At 37.9% G+C, this 16,683-nt stretch overlaps 1 protein-coding gene across 4 annotated transcripts in view; it reads left to right on the plus strand.

The window, feature by feature from the left end:
• LOC124162933 overlaps positions 1-16,683 on the plus strand; it is a 243,216-nt gene that overhangs the window by 145,946 nt on the left and 80,587 nt on the right. The gene's annotated exons all lie outside the window — the stretch shown is intronic.

Below are 16,683 nucleotides of genomic sequence, written 5' to 3' on the forward strand. Positions count from 1 at the left end.
TCGGGCGGGAAGCGCACATAACTTACTCAAAGGGCGGAAGAAAATTTCCCAAATGAGAAATCACCTATTTTTGGCGATTTTTTGATGTAGTTTTATGTCAGCTACTGCATTTAAATATCTGTTTAATTGATTTTTGTGGACTCCTCGACTTCGAATGAATTAATAAAGATGGGTTTTTAGTTACGGCCAGTTGCACTCGAAATCCTACGAATTTTGTTTCCAAAATAAGTTGATTGCAAGTTCTTTGGCCGGTGCCAATATACTTCTCACATAACTCCTAAAGTTTTTGCATGGATCCGGATTTTAAAGGAAGTCCATGCGAGGTACGCCTGTTGGGTTATAAATCGTGAAGTGATGCTATTTTGCAGTTTACCTCCCTTTGATCGCAATTCACCGTTTCTTTCAGCAGTGGAGAAAATTCTGTCACCCCGTCTCATCGGTTGTTCCGCTAGCATATAACTTTTTAAGTTGCCTTATGTAAACTACCCCCTTTACTCATGTGTCCTTCGTGCTCTGGAAAATTAGCAAGTTTACGCTAAATATATTTTTTAAATGCTTATTTTCTTTTACATGGAGTATTCCATTTTGTTAAGCTAATTTCTCCATTTTATCATTATTAATTATGTTTTAGTACACGAGAACGTCAAATTTACTCATTCGGGGAAGAGGGGGGGGGGGGATTTGACAAGTTTGGGGAAGGGGTGGGAAACAGACGCACATTGGGGAGACACTGAGAAAACATGCAATCAAAGAAATGCGGGAGAACTTGAGAATTTCAATTATTTTTTTAGTTTCATATATGTTTGTAATATTAGAATTTGAAAACGAAAATTGAGATATTTGCTTCGTATCGTTTTTTGAATGTTTCCCTCATGTCGCATGTATATATATTTTGCTTAGCTTTTATTCCCGATATATTTCGTGGCTAATTAGCCTTCAAATAAATTCCTACGCGAGATTTAGACCTTAGAAAGCGACCACTTCGCGCATCGGTGGCTTCGCGAATGCACGTCGTTACCCGGATAATTCGTGGCGCAGGAGGTGCAAAGGGGGGAACTGCGTGAAAGTGCTTAGGTTGGGGCGAAGGCCTTGGTGGCATTTACCACTCCGGACTCTTTTGAAAGGTATTTGCGAGGCCTTGGCGCGGGGAGCAGAGGCGCGGGCGGGTGCGGCTTATTCTGTGGATTCCCTTGGCGCCTCTCGAGGAAGTCCCACCGTGAAACGGAGTATATTTCATTTTCAGGAAATTTTCAAATATTCTCCTCTATTAGGGTCGTTCTCATGGACAAGAAATCGCTTTATACGTACTGTGTGAATTCGGTGGATGGAAAGGAATGAGCACTTACGAGGAATAAAAACCTTCCACATTCAAAAAATATGTCATTAATAAATGTAAAAAAATGCCAAGGTTGCCACCCACTGTTCATGAGTTGGTGACGTCTTAAGATTTCCAGTTAATTTTCTCGTTCAGGGAGAATCTTTAACTGCGGGAAGGGATCACTCACAAGCGTGTTAACAGATGATCCTCGCGATGCAGACACAGAGCTGAGATGTGGCCGAGGAAAGGTTACCCGCTCGTGACGTCATCAACTTATCTACGAGAGGGTTGAGGACGTATATTTTTCGCCTCGAATCGCTCGAGATGTAAGCGATGGATAGAAAAACGGAAGGATAAGGGTCTCGTTATTTTTCAAACTCCATGAGAAACGACAGTAAAAGAAAAGAATATTGGTGAATCAGCCCATTGTAATTGATGTAATACTGAATAATGGACTTTCCGAGATATAATTTGCGGAAATAAAATGTAAAAAATCAGTTAAAATATTTATTAGCGTTAGAAAGAATTTTCACTTCGCACAGAAATTTCGTATTTTGCGATTAGAATATAAATTCCTTACAATGAAGAACATTAGTCATGTTTTAAAGATATTTTTTTATTTTTGGCATCGAAGGATAACGTCCCAAAAAAAATCATTTTTTAGTCGACGCGTAGGGACACTTATATAATTGTGACAGTGATCAGTGAGTAAGAAAAAAACAGTGTGTATTCAGAAAAACCATGAGAAATAAAGATACGGGTGTTGACCCTTTCGTTCAGCCTAAAATAGTTAAGGTCAGTAGTGTAGAGGAATATGTTAGAAGCGAATGATAAGTTTAAATATGTTTCCTGACTGGTATTCGAACCCAGAACCTCGATTCCCAGTCGCGGCACATATTTATCCTTTGACTTTCTGCTTCTACCTGCATTGCACTTCAAGTCCATTTCCTTTTTGTTTTTCTATCCTTCTCTTTCCTGTTGTATTTATTTTGATTGATATGTTACCCTTATGGCGTGCTGTGGATAAATGGTCATTTGTACACATATATATATAACTTTTGCGTGCTAAGGATTTATTAAGTATTTGTTTTGAGTCGCGGAGTCGGGGCCGAACCGTTTTAATACTCCCTAGCCTTGTCGTCTCAATACCTTTATAACCTCACCTGAACCTCACGTTGTCTTAGTGTAGGTACGTGTATCTTTCCGCATCTTTTTCCTCCCCTGCCCGCTGTCTGTCCTCACCTCGACTTCTCTCCCTTCTAACAAGTTAAGTAATAAGATGGAGTGGAATGCGCTAAAGTTGGATTGATTTTCCTTCTCTCCGTCCCGCCTCTCGAGGCCGCGGGGCATGACGGGGAGTGGGCGGAGCATTTGCTTGCCTTGTCGTGGAGGGAGGGAGGTTGAAGGTTGGGGGAGTTTAAAGGGTGTTAGGGGGCAGGAGGAGGTGGGGAGTTGTTCCTTGCCTCGATCGCGGGGCCAGAAGAATGGGAGGCAGATAAGATCGTGATTTTTTATTTCTTTCTCTCGCTCCTTCCATCGGAGTATTGATGGGAGGGCAAGAAATCGAGTGGGAACCGGGAGAGAGAAAGGCATAAGATGCAAGGGGAAGAAGAGATTCTGTTGGCGAAAGAGGGAGGTGTGGGGGGGAGGGAGGGTTGGTGGAGGTGAAGGGAAGGAAGCGAATTTTCCAGGAAGAAGAAGAAGAGGGAAACATCCCTCCAGGACGCGTTTCGCTGTTGCGAGTTTAGTCTTTGCGGATCGGACGTCTGTAAAAGTCGATTCTCAAAAGCCCCTCATCCCTCGCTTGCATATTTCCTCCTAAGACGCTCTTGAGCCCCGTTCAAAACTACTTACTTGGCGTATATTTATGCTTTGAAAATTTGTGGCATATTTCTTTAATCAAAGTACAAAGTGCGCATCAATCGTGGCGTACATTTTGGAGGAATTGCGATTATGTCTCTCGATAAAGAAACTATTTTAATTGCTACTGGTAAATTTTATAGTGCCCTCCGGCGTAAACGTGTCTGGATTCGAGTGTGGGTAGGCCTCAGATGTTCGGTGATTTTATTCACTCAACCCCACGATTCTTTTTCATTCTTAACCTCAAGTAACATTTCATGGTCATACTTGATGTTTACTTATGTATTTTTATTGTTTTTTTTTAACTTTCACCGGCGTCAGATAAATTAAAGTAAAAACAAAATTTACTCTATTGAGTGTGTTATCAATCTATCTATGTATAAAGTATATTAATATTTTTACAGCTATACAAATTAGTTTTTTATATCATTTTATGAACTTCGAGGTCCTCTTATTTCTTTGAGGGAAAAGCTATGCCATGTCTTTGCATGGGTTTTTGGGGTTCGGTGACAGAAAAACGAGTAAAAAGATGCAAAGTAAGTTTACTCAAGTATTTTTCTCTTTGGTAAAATTTTCATGATTGAGGTGGAATTAAAAATTGATAAAGTTCAAGTGTTACTTCCAAGTTATGATTTCCAGAAGATAGCTGACATTTTTATTCTTAATGAATTTATGTAGTCCAAGTAGCGTCGGGAACAGGAGGCAAAATACGACTGAATAAGAGGCATTTACGCATCCTCTTAAACTATAAATGGGTTGAAAACCCGTGGTAAAAAAATGCAGTTGGTCTATTGTAAACTTGGCCAATTATGTTTCTGCAGCTGTTCGGGGTTTCATATTGTCTCGTTGCGCTAAGCCGGTCTTAAAACAGTGCTTCCCGAGCCGATGCCTCGTTTGCCATCTGTCCAGGCTCGCCTGCCAGCCCCCATTCATCCCTGCTGCGATCCTGCTCGCGCCTTCCGGCACGAGCGAGTCTGGGTTCGAGCGTTGGTGTAGGTTTGGAGGCCCCAGCAATCTCGTGTTCTTAATGTGTATTTTTTTTTGTAAGCCTGCCACTGCGGATTCTTGTGTGTAGGATTGAAAAGATGAAGAAGAGCGAATAAAAAAAGAACACCCCCGTTTTCTCGGAAAGCTTTATATACATCGCACTGCCCCGCTCGGAGATTTTCTTTTCTCAACCGTCTGAAAGAACTGGGAGAACATGGGCACAGGGTTTTATGTAATAGAGCGACTCGCGGGGGAATGATGAGAAGCGATTCTGATACGAGCGGCGATTCCAGATTCCTCTTGCTTTCTTGGAAGTTTGCCACGTAGCACTAACTCGCGGGATTGAATGAGGTGGGTCATCAGGAATTTCGATGTGGAAAATGGATATCAATTCCTTGCTGCTGCAAGTCGGAATATAAACTCATGGTTACCAAAACCTTTATTTAAGAAGTGAACGAGCGTCTCAGATAAATATCGGATGCTATTTCTGTTGATTTACTTTGAAATCCTTATTGTGTTAAAGTGTGTGCGAAAATTCTTTCAACTTTTTTTTTCATCACTATCTACAAAATATTTTTTAAAGTAATAGATGTCAATTTTCTTCTCTTAAGAAAATTTTCCATGAATCATTTTCAAGGAATTTTTTTCCATAAACGACTTGAAGTTATTGAGCATTATAAAGAGCAATTCCTAATATAAGGTCACATTGTATCCCAAAATGTTATCATTAATTCGTCATAATTACTATAGATGACTCATTCTTTTTCGGTATAACATTATAGACCTTGTTTCAGTGATGCGAAATGAAATTACTTCAGCATTTGTTACAGAAATGATATAATTATATCTTTTGGAGTTTTTCATGGTTCTAAATTTACTGCTCATTTAAGATCGATTCTCGCTCATTTTTTATCACTGCGTGATCGAAGTGAATGTCAATGGAAGTGAGGTAATGAAAAGACAGACTAATCACTAAAACCGCTGTATAACCAATTACTAAATTCATATTTTCCCATGCATGTTTTTCGCTGACAGAATTTTCCTGAATCAGTGCTGTTTATTTGTTTTATATGGTGTTTCGTAACAAACAAATATATTAAAATTTTCAATGAGGTAAAATGTATGCGTAATGATTAATAATACGTAATTATTAAATACAATATGTTAGTGGAAATAAACTTGTCGGATAAATTTCGAATCATGTTTTTAGTAGTTTTAAGGTTATGGTTTCTCCGTGGCTATGTGTCGAAAAAGAGGCACTTTTTCGAAAATATTATTTGTTAATACAGGTGTCTCATGTGGCCTATTTTGTTATCAGAAAAAGCATTCAGGCTGCATGGGAAACGGAGTACTGACCGAATGCATTTTTCAACGTACACATTCCTTCAATTTGGATCAACGATAGCGCCATTTCTATTTATCTTGCATTTTATGCCTTCATTTATGGCATTATTGCGCTTATAACTGCGAAAGTATGATGATGAGGTGCCTATAAATCATGATTGAATGTCATGTCGCTATGTATATCTATTTTGGTCAAGACTGAGTAGGTAAAACCTGTACTTTGTTGTAAAGTAGGTTATAACCTATAGTTTTGACAGTTAATAAGCGATTATTATTATTTAAAAAATTTCTACGCTTGCACAAGCGTGCCTTAAGGTAATTCCGTGATAAATGCAACTTCCAGGAAATTTCGCAAAGGAAGCCAAATGTTTTCATCGATAGTCGATTAAGGTCAGTCGAGGAGCATACTTTAGTACTTTTTAAAAATGGCTTTTACGTAGTTTCTTGTTGGAAGCTAGTCTACTTCCATTACGTCCTCGTTTATTTGAATGTACACATTCTTTACTAGCTCATACATTTTTGTTGATACTCAGTCCATCTTAAGTGTGTTTTTTACATTGCTATTTAGGCTATGTGAATTTGAACGAATGACCTCGATGCTCAAGTTATTTTTTCTGCCATGTGTTCTCCATGTTCTTTTCGACACGGTCATGTATGTACATCGATCTTAAGCAAACGAAACCTACCGCAAATATTCCATTGGATAATCGATCGATGATCCCCTGTTTTCCTCTCCCTCTTTTTATTTTTGGGGTTCTTCGGAAAGAATGTGAGATAGATTCGTTTTCGAGGTGAGTGTCAATGGAAGTGAGATAAGGAAAAGCCAGACCACCTCCTCTATTTTTTGCTGTCACTCCGCTATGTCCTCACCCGGAATCTTGGTTTCGGAGTGCTTTCCAAGAAAACAATTGAGCCTGTTTTAATTGGTGAAGGTGACTGTTCTACTCAGATTAATTTTTCGTCACTGAAGATCTGAAGGTTCAATTTTTGGTCTTTATCTTTCTGTCAAATATTTTTCATTTGTATTTAATGTTCAATTAATAACGAGCAAGTGGCGTACAAATTATTTTTGAAAAATTTCCTTGGCATTCGCACTGGGTATTGTCATCTAATTACGTCGATGTTTTGATGTACAACTTGGTATACTGTGAATTCTGGTAAAGCAGAAAGAATACACTCAGAAAAAATAAACTGTTTTTGAAACGTGGGCGTTATTAGATAACATCACCCGGTGCGGAACCTTTTAAAATGCTATTCAACTGGAAAATCGTAATTCATCTATAATTTATTATAAACATATTAAATCCGTTAAATGACTCCGCGGTGTAATTTTTCTTTGTAAATGTGGAGCATATCTGCTCTCATTATTTAATGGATTAATCTGTTGTAATTATTCAGATCTCACTGGTATTTCCAGTTAATTCTCTCGGTATGATTGTTATCATATTTTTTCTCAATACGATTTTGCTGTGATAAATTCACAGTTTTCGGCCGTATTTCGACTTATCCTTCTCATTTTATTCATAGATTCATATTCATTGCCCGTAGTAGAAAATTAAGTGCAAAAATGTTTTAAATGGAGTATATTTAAAAAACGTATGTAATTGCTACGGGAGAGAAATGGGTATTGTTCTGCGAAGAATTCATCATTGCCAAGGGAATCGTAATTCTGTTTCAAAATTGCTTTTATTTCCAGTGATTTTATTTGCTCATTTTTTTATTTAGGAATAGAAAAATGACTTTTCCCTAATGAAAAATAATCCTGTGAATTAATTGCATAATGCATTAAAATATCACGTCATTTATGTTGATGTGATTTATAAGTAATACTATATTATTTTATTTGGCAATTTTTAATTTATGGCAAAAATAATAGTCAAATTGTAAACTAGGTGCCTGGAATAGTCTTTCAGATTTTCAATTCATTCACTTTTGACCCTCAGTTACTCACTTAAATGACTTCAATCGAAATGTATCATCCTTATGGTGATGAATGTTTTGAATGAAAATTTTGCTATCAAAGTATTTCTCGTGTCCTCACTTTTTGAGATACGGCACGTAATTATTCGGTCCACGTGGACTTTTTTCTAACCACGTAACTTTTTCAACAAAGAAGCAAACATAATGTGAAAATTTTCATTGAAAACAAACAACATTAAGAAGGATAATTTTCCAAAGGAGCTATAAATTAATGCTTTTCGTCAGCAACGAGCATAACATAAGAAAAAATACGGTTCAAGACACCCATTCACTTCAGTGGAAAAACTACCCCGAAAATTGATATAACAGGCGCTTGAAAAGGTGCAAAATATTTGTCAAAAAATTAACCGTCACGGAGAATCATTTCAAAACACTAAAAACAATCGCGGTCATTTATATTGTCCTTTAAACAATGATGCCAAAAATATAAGTAGCAACCCTCTAATCAAGTAATTTTGGACGCATCCAAGCATGCTGGCAGGTAGCGAGTACTTAAAGAGCGCTGATGACGATAGATGTTTTGCTATTAATTACGATAAATAAGAATGAGTCTAGATGACCATAATTATTCTTTTGGGACGTTTCAGAAAATACTGGACGAGGAGGAGGAATCTGCTTGCAAAATTTTGGCAATGAAGTCAGGCAACAGACTCGTGAAAATATTTTTAGGCATTGGGGCATTGCTCTATGGTAATCATTTGAAGCAATATATTTTAGGCTGTATGGTGTGTTCTACCAAAGAGTAGCTGAGGAATTTGAAAGCGAAGCTTCAGCAACGCCTGATATTTTATATACAAGGGAGGAAATGAACTGTGGGCAAAAAAGTTGCTTAGTAGGGTGCATTGTCGAATGTAATGCCCAATACCCGCCTCTGATATCCGTTTCGAGCTGCATTTTGAGCCCGTCTGTACAGCTCATCGTGGAATTTTTCGAAATCAGCGGTTAATTACTGCTACTTAATTACGTTATTACCTCTTGTATCTTAATTCTATTTTGTCTGAGTGAAAGATGTGGTAACGGAAACGCAGACTCAATTTCGCGGCAGTTCAACTTTTAAGAAATAATATTCGGCCATTTGTTTTTCTTTTTCGTTTCATTTTATGCGCATTATAAATGCTGGGCGTCGCGTCCCTTGTTATCATCAAGGAGAAGCAAAATATTAAATTCCGATTTGATACAATAAGCGAAAGCTAGGGACACATTCGTTTTCGTTTCCTGAAAAGGCTCTTAGATAAACCGAAAAAAAATATTTAGAACAGTACATATTCAAAATTTGGAGTGAATTTTCTGCCTATTTTATGAGACATAAATCCGCATCACCTCGGCCAGCTAAATAATACCTGGTGACGTATATTTATTGTTTATTTTTTAATGATGAAATCCTGTGAATATATGCTTATGGCAAGCGTCGAAGTATCTATACTATCCATTTTAACTCCTTCTTTTCAACTTGTTGTGTCCTCCGTGGCTTATAAGGCAATATCAGATACTTTTTACGAGCCCATAAAACGGGATATCGTTATCCGTTAAGGATGGAATTTTTATAGGGAAACCTTCGACTGCTAAAGCGTATTTTTTGACGAAGGGAAACCAGCGTCTTCAGAATTCGCGCTCGGCCCTTTTGCCCTTTGCTAACAGCATCGCTTTGCCCTTTGCTAACAACTTCGCTTTTTTGTACTTCATCGCCATCACTAGTCTCGACTACTTTCGGTGATCCGAGTTCGATCCATCCTGCACGAAACGTCTCTTTTGAACTGTGCGCTCACTGCATTCATGGCGTCGTCTAGCGTTCGGGGCATTCAACTCCCGTATTCTCGCCGTGGGTGCTAGAATAAATATACGCAAGGGGGGTTCTCGGCTTTTCTCACGCGATAAAGATGAAATGGCAAAATCTGAACTGACGTGATTGGCCAATTCTATCGAAAGAATTCGTTTGCCCAGTGTTTATATCGATTGAAAATTAATTTAAGTATTAATAGCGGGCGTGATTTGGTGGAAATTTATTATTGAAGGACTTGATAGAATAAAAAACTTTGCTTTTTATGAATAAATTTCCCTATTTATAAAAAAAAATTATAAGTCATCACGTGGAAAAAGCAAAGTTTTTATTGCTTCAACTCCAATAAAAATTAATAATTTCTGTGACCTTTGCTACTAAACAGAAGGATACGGATTAAGATTTTAATAATACTTATTGGTATGTATTTTATTATTATTAAATATATTATTTTTCTTTTCCCGTACAAATCCCTAAGTTTTAGGTTTCAATATGGCCATGGTTTATAATTAATGTTTCGTATTTATATTTACTCCTAAATTGGGGCGAACTTCTGCCGTCGAGTTTGGTCCGAAGTTGGTAGATCTTTTATGGCCACGACAACGGTGATATGTTTCCCTTAACTCTTTTGCTGTCACAATTATGTGCGTGGCTCGTGATTTTTTTTATTAACACATGATGCGTTCATGATCAACCCTGAAATAAAAACGCGGCGTCCCGTTAATTGTCATCAACAATGGAAGTGTCTCATAAATTGATGAACAAACTGTTTCATGTAATTTGGAATGCTAAGCGAATTAAATCTACTTCAACTTATTAGTATGACTAGCCAGTATTGGAGGGTAGATTTAGTGAAATAATTTAAATGATAAAAATCACATTTAAATATCACTTGAGACATAAAAGATGCTTCGGACGTGGGGAATAGTTCGAATTACTGACGCTTCAGAATTTTATACTTTTTGTTTCGCTTTATTTGAAATTGTGAGAACCTCTTCTGGGGAATTAATTTTTAAAATGATTATTATGCTAAAAATATGTGAGAATAAACATTTGATACAGGTATGTCTTAAATTGAAACATCCAGGGATACTAGTTGGAAGATGTCAACGACGTACGCAGTGGCGATTTGGAGAATCCGAGAATGCGATAGCATCATCGTGGTGTTGCGTCGAAGGATCGTCGTCGGTGAAGACACAGTCATCACAGTACATCACTCTTTTCCCCCTGCCCTTATTATTTCCGTGGAATTATCGGGTCACATATTTCGAGGAAGAGGCTTTCTAATTCCGTCCATCTTGCGTGGGATTAAATTCCCATCTCCCCTCCAATGGCGCTTGTTTGCTCTCCTTTTTGCCTTTTGAGATGACAATATTACTTCCGCCCCGCTTTGATCCACCATCCCCACTCCGCCCATGACTTCCCGGCGACATCATTGCCTCGACTCCGCGAGTGCATGGATTCATTCCGTCTTCGACATCCCCACCTCCTTCACATTCTCTTTCTTTCTTCGCCTTTGTCTCTCCCTCGGAAGTTATGGAAGAAAATTAGGGATTTCATGCGGGAGTGGAAACTTTTCCGTTGGAGGTCTTTTACCTTGTTTTGCCCTCGCTAAATGAATTTATGCCGCGCTGCCTTTGAGGTTTTTCAGAGTAGTTCGCGTAGCTCTTACGCGCGGTTGAGTCCCTCGTTGGAGTAATTTCCTTTCGGGTCTTCCACCAGGTGAGGTATCCAACTCCGACGACGTTTCGATGAGCGAGTCGTTAATTGTTAAAGAGCCTCATGCGTCTGATGGCCCGTGGAAAAAAAGATCACTCAAAATCACATGTCACCTTATAAATCGCTAGAAATTTCATCTTGAGTTTACCAGCAGTTTACGCTGTCAGGGGATAAGTCGTGATCTTCATGTGTTTATCGTCTTACTTTTTAAGTCATCAGAAGTTTTCGTTTCCTTTTTGTTGTGTATGTTATTTAACTTTCTTATGGCCCACTCGTGCCCGTGAAAGGATAACCTAATTTCCCAATTATAATTTTTATCGGGAATTAACTATATTTGGCATCGTCAATAAAATATTTAAGCACTTAAATCACGAAAAAAACATCTCATTCGCCTGATTTCGTTTGTTTTTTTTAACCAAAGTTTATCTAATATTTCCTTGTTTGTTGTTAGAGTAGTAGAAATGGAGATACATATGAAAACTTATGATTTGGTATTTTAGTTGCTGCTACAAAAAGATTATTTAAATTTGGATTGATAAAAAACTTTGATCTAATGCCTCCACAAATATTTTTTGATCTTATTATTATATTTGGAAATATTTGGCCCTTCATTGCGAAAATTCAATTGAAAACAAGAATTTTATGTCTTCAATATGTTTTGGCATCATTTCTTTTTTATGTGTGAATTTCCTACGAGGAAATTAAAATTTATGTATTTTTCTAATTCCTCTATTGTATTATTTTTTTGTAATGAGAGGATTTACTGAAATTGGTTCATTATTTTTGATAAGACGCAAGTAAACCCAGCTTTGATTTTTCTGGGAAAAAATTATAATTTTTGAGATTTATGTTAATAGTGCATAAGTGGCTAAAGTTGTGAATTATAGGGTCTAGCAGGTTAAAATAACGCTGGCGATAACCTCATGGTTAAATAGAGTCAGCAGATATGAAAAAATCATTTTCGGCAGACTTAGTATTTCTCAAAGCTTTAAGAAATTAACAGTATGGTTATAGGCAGTAATTTTGATTATTATTAGTGTGGTAGACATTGTTGTTGTTAATATTTATTCTCAATCAAAATAGTATTACAAGCTGATCAATAATCGTTGCTTTCAACATTCAAATAGAATTACTCGTGGAATTAATCGAATTAATCCCGTTGATATAAATGGCGCAAAGCAGTCATTCGTGTTTTTGACCGTGTTCCACCAGTTTTAAAAATCTAAAAAAAAATAGGAATATACTTTGATGAAGTGGTATCAGCATATATTTTTTCGGCAAGTGTATTGTTACCTAAAATTTTTGATTTAATTTTACAAATTTCAAACCTTCGTAGAATTATAGTTTTCGGCTAAGAATTTTTGAAAAAAAAATGAGGATGTTAGAACGTAATAGCATATACATTAAAAATCAAGATAACGTTTTCCCAAAATAAAAACTGGACTTATGGTTAAAAAATAAAAAAATCGTGTTTCGATTTTTTATAGATTAATTGCCATTGTGGTGGCCTGAAACTTTGGGGAAACATAATTTTTGATGCGCTTTAAGTGTACATTTTTTAATTTTCAAAAATATCTAGGGGCACTTTTCACCATCTTTACCAGCTAGACCCTTTCAGATGAATAGAGAAAATTAGTTTTCTTGGAGCTTAAAAGCCGGACGTATTACTTAAATGCTTCCGTTATTTAATTCCTACATCAACGGGAAATTAATGAGACTTAAAGGGACTTAGGTGAGTATCCGGAGTGCTCATCGTGAGGGGGCGGACCTGTACGTGGTCACGGGGCCTGTGCACAAAGTAACTCAATCGCGGAAATCGCTTAGTTGGGACAATATATGCTCCCACGTACGTGGCGAGCTTGTTTTCTATCAGGTCTGTTCTATCAAGGGCTCACTTCCATCACGCTCGGCCTCTGAAAGGTTACACCCCCTCGTCATCCGACACTGCCAGCCCCCTCGGCCCCAGCCACCTGAGACCCGCATTCCCCTCCACCCCCACCATCATCCTATTTCCTCTCGCTTCTATTTTCCTCCCTCGTACCAGAAGGCTCTGGTATTTTTTTTTACATCCCATGCCATCTCATTTACGACGCAGATTACGTTACTCAATCATTTATGGATGAAGCTTTTTCTCTTTATTCCATGCCGCAATCGTCTCTTTCACCCACTTTATATATCCCTGTCCGTACCCTTGAAAAAGTTTTCGTTCGCACAATCTCTGTATGGTTGAGTTGCTAGAGCTATATTCGTGTTTAATTCCTTCACGCCCTCTCCTCGAATTTTTATGTGCTTTTTTTCAATGAAGCGTGGAGGGAAATTCATATAGGTTTAAATATAATTATTCGCTGTTCCCTCTCGTAGATTATTTATTTCTTATGTTTGATTTCTTTGTGATTATATAGTTTTTTTTCGGTATTCGAAAGCTCATATTTTTCATACGAAATATATATGATGCACGTTTATGTTTAACTTTAAAAGATGTCGTTATTAGTCTCTTTATTCATCACTTTTCATATGGCCAATATTGTTTGAATTCTTACTTTTTAAAGGATAATTTTTTTCGGAAGCATTGTCCTTTCGGTGCATGTTTTGAAATTTTATTTCCTTTAGGCGCGCGAGTGTATATACTATACATGTTATTTATATATTTTTTAATATGCTTAATGGCTTGATTATTACTGAGGTACGCCCTTTGCAGAGGTTATGCCTTGTATACGCGAGTGGTGGTCGATAATTAATATTGATGGCAAGGGTTTTTCTTTTTGCGTGGAGAACTGCTCCCTTGATATACTTCATATTTTATATTGCCTCTTCTCTATTTTACGTGGAAAAATATTTCTTCTCTCCCTCGTTGTTAAAGGTGACAACAGGGTTGATTTAGTTGTTTATTCCTCATTTACGTAAATATGAATTGAAAACGCGGTTTGTTCTCGTTACGTCCTTCAATTTAGAGAAACTCAAAAGTTACTCTGTTTAGACTGTAGGTGAATCAAAATCGGAAGATTCAAGTGTGGCTGAGTGGAATTTTCCATATTGAAATAAATACTTGCAATTTGCCGCGATTATATTCGTGCCAGTGAATTACCATTCAAGTGTATCTGCTTGAGAGAATCCGGGATGCACTCGATGCTGGAAACAGTGTAACTCGGTTCATGAATCAGGTTATTTATTTTGGTGGAATCGTATTTTTGTGTTTTGTGCTCATGTAAAAGGGACTGCAATAGAAAGTTAGAAATGGATGGGTACAATGTACAGGGTTTCACACGGCACGATAACCTGGAAAGTCGGGGAGAGTCATGGAATTTCTTTGCCGAGTGAAAGTCATAGAATGTTAGTGATAATGATACAGAAAAATGGTGTTTGGTGTAAAAGTCAAGTGGGTGGTTTGCCCTCCTTTAGCGTATCGTCCATTTCTGAACATATTCATCCCAATTTCATAATGTGAATTCACTTAATTTGTTGCATGGTTATGATTTTTCTACTCTTTGATCACATTTTTATCTACCGTAGAAATTAATATTCCTTGAAACATTTATCTCAAAATAGTCTGGGAAAATGCGAAAATCGTCTGGAACGTGTGGAAAAGTCGCGGCATTCCGGGTTGATCTTTGAATGGCTACCCTCGGAACCAATCTTATGATCACAGCACTGTGAAATGGAAAGTCTAATTTTCCATGATGGTGAATGTATGGAGTGTAATTGGAAGGACATGCTATGAACTCGACATGAAAATGACTTGCACTGATTTCTCGTCGTAAACGCCTTAATCATCACGTCGTCCCGCACACGTTTTTCCCCGTGATCGTCGTCGCCCTTATCTTCCCTCACCCCTTGTTGCCTAGGCGCTCTGAAAAGCTCCTTGGCTCGCACCCTCATTTTTTCCGCCCGCTCCTGGCGATCCGTTTTCCGTTTTATCTCCTTTGCTCCCCCTCCTGCCGTCACCTCACTTTATATAGGGAGCCTTTTGAGGCACCTTTCGGGTATGGAGGGATAGGGGGGGGGGGGACGCGTGGTGGACGTTGGCCGCAGTGACGTAAAACTAATGCACGTGGAGCGGTTTTCCCTTGTAGTGTCCGTCGGGGCGGAAAGGGGGGGGGGAATTGGAAGGGGTTTTTCTGGAGTGGAGCTCGATAGAAGCTGTTTGCGGAGCTGTGTTTCGTCGTCGGGGGAAAGAAAAGGCGGGGGGAGGGGGAGAAGTTTGGCGCGTGAAAAATGGATATTTCGGAAAAAGGGCGTTGAAATGTAGGAGGGAGTAAGCAAGCTAGATGGCTTGTTGTGTCCAGTCCCGTCCTTATTTTTCTCCAATTCCTCCTTCCATACCTCCCGCTAGAGTATCTTGACTGTGGGCTGACTCACAGCAATAACATTAAGAGTATTTGAAATAGAAATTAGAGTTGTATCGAATCCGGACGCATAAAAATATCTAAATGCCATCCTGTACATAAAGTGAACTTTATTCACGCATGAATATTAGAACAATACTCTCTCAGTATTGAATTTAAAAAAGTCAATTGAGTTTACTAATAATTAACTATAGCGGATAATTACAAGGATACATATTTGAGAAAGGTTAAAAACAAATGGATTTTTTTGTCTGAAATGGTGGTAATGCTTGAATTTGGTTAATTTTTATTGATTTTTTGTTCCAAAGTCTATATGCTGAAGCGATCTCCGTTTTTTTGTTTTCTTTTGTATCCGGGATCATTACAATTTATTTGCGCATTTCTGTTCAAATTTAAAGCATAACGGACCATATAATTGTCTGCTATGTGGAATGCCATTCCAACGTATGCAATTGAGTACGCGTGTTACAAAAATCCTTTTTATTTTCATTAAAATATAATAAATTTATGTATGCATTCCGTGTTTCGATAGAGCTGGATTATTAATAAATCTCTATCATATTGATCTATATTCCCAGGCTCTTTTTGCGGTAGAGCGATCTAAATCCCTCCTCCTCCTCCTTGTTTTGTTCGTCGGCATTTCCCGTTGATGGAGTGGTCGAGGGATGGAGTTGGAGGGGGTGGGGGGTTGTTTATGAATCCAATTCACCTCGTCGCCATGGAAACCGATGTGCGCCCGGCGCGTGTGACGGACGCACCCACGTCTAGTGAGCGCTCAATCGCCTCTGTTGCGAAGTCTCTTTCTCTCGGAATTCATCTGCAGGGATTATTTAACGAATAGGAAACTCATGGCCGTAATGCGATTACACTGATTAATTCGTCGAAGCTTTTCTGAGGATGTTGGTTATGTAGGGATGGGTTTACTCTCGGCCGCCGTTGTAGTGAGTGATCTAGTCTTAGATGGACAGCGTGACGGTGGGTTATGTAGATTAGGTAAACATTTGAGGGGAGGGTGCTAGATCAATATAAGTGTCAGTAATATTTCAAATTAACAATAAATGCAAAGTTAAAAAAAATATGAAGGAAGTATAATAGTGATTTTGGTGTTTTTGGGGAAAATTTCGTGGAAAAAAAACTACCATAATTTCTCCAGTATAACGCGCGCGTTGTGTATGTTTTTTTTAATTCGAAGTTATTTTATGCGTGCTGTACATAAGGTGAATGAGTGCACGATGTATATAAGAACTACTGGCAGGATACTTCAATGAAATATTTTTTAGCATTAAATTATTAAATTTGTAATATCATGATATTTATTGCGTATTTCAATGGCTCCGAGAACATGAATTTCAGTA

This window comes from Ischnura elegans, chromosome 7 (genome assembly GCF_921293095.1).
Source record: "Ischnura elegans chromosome 7, ioIscEleg1.1, whole genome shotgun sequence".
In the NCBI taxonomy this organism is placed as follows: Eukaryota; Metazoa; Arthropoda; class Insecta; order Odonata; family Coenagrionidae; genus Ischnura; species Ischnura elegans.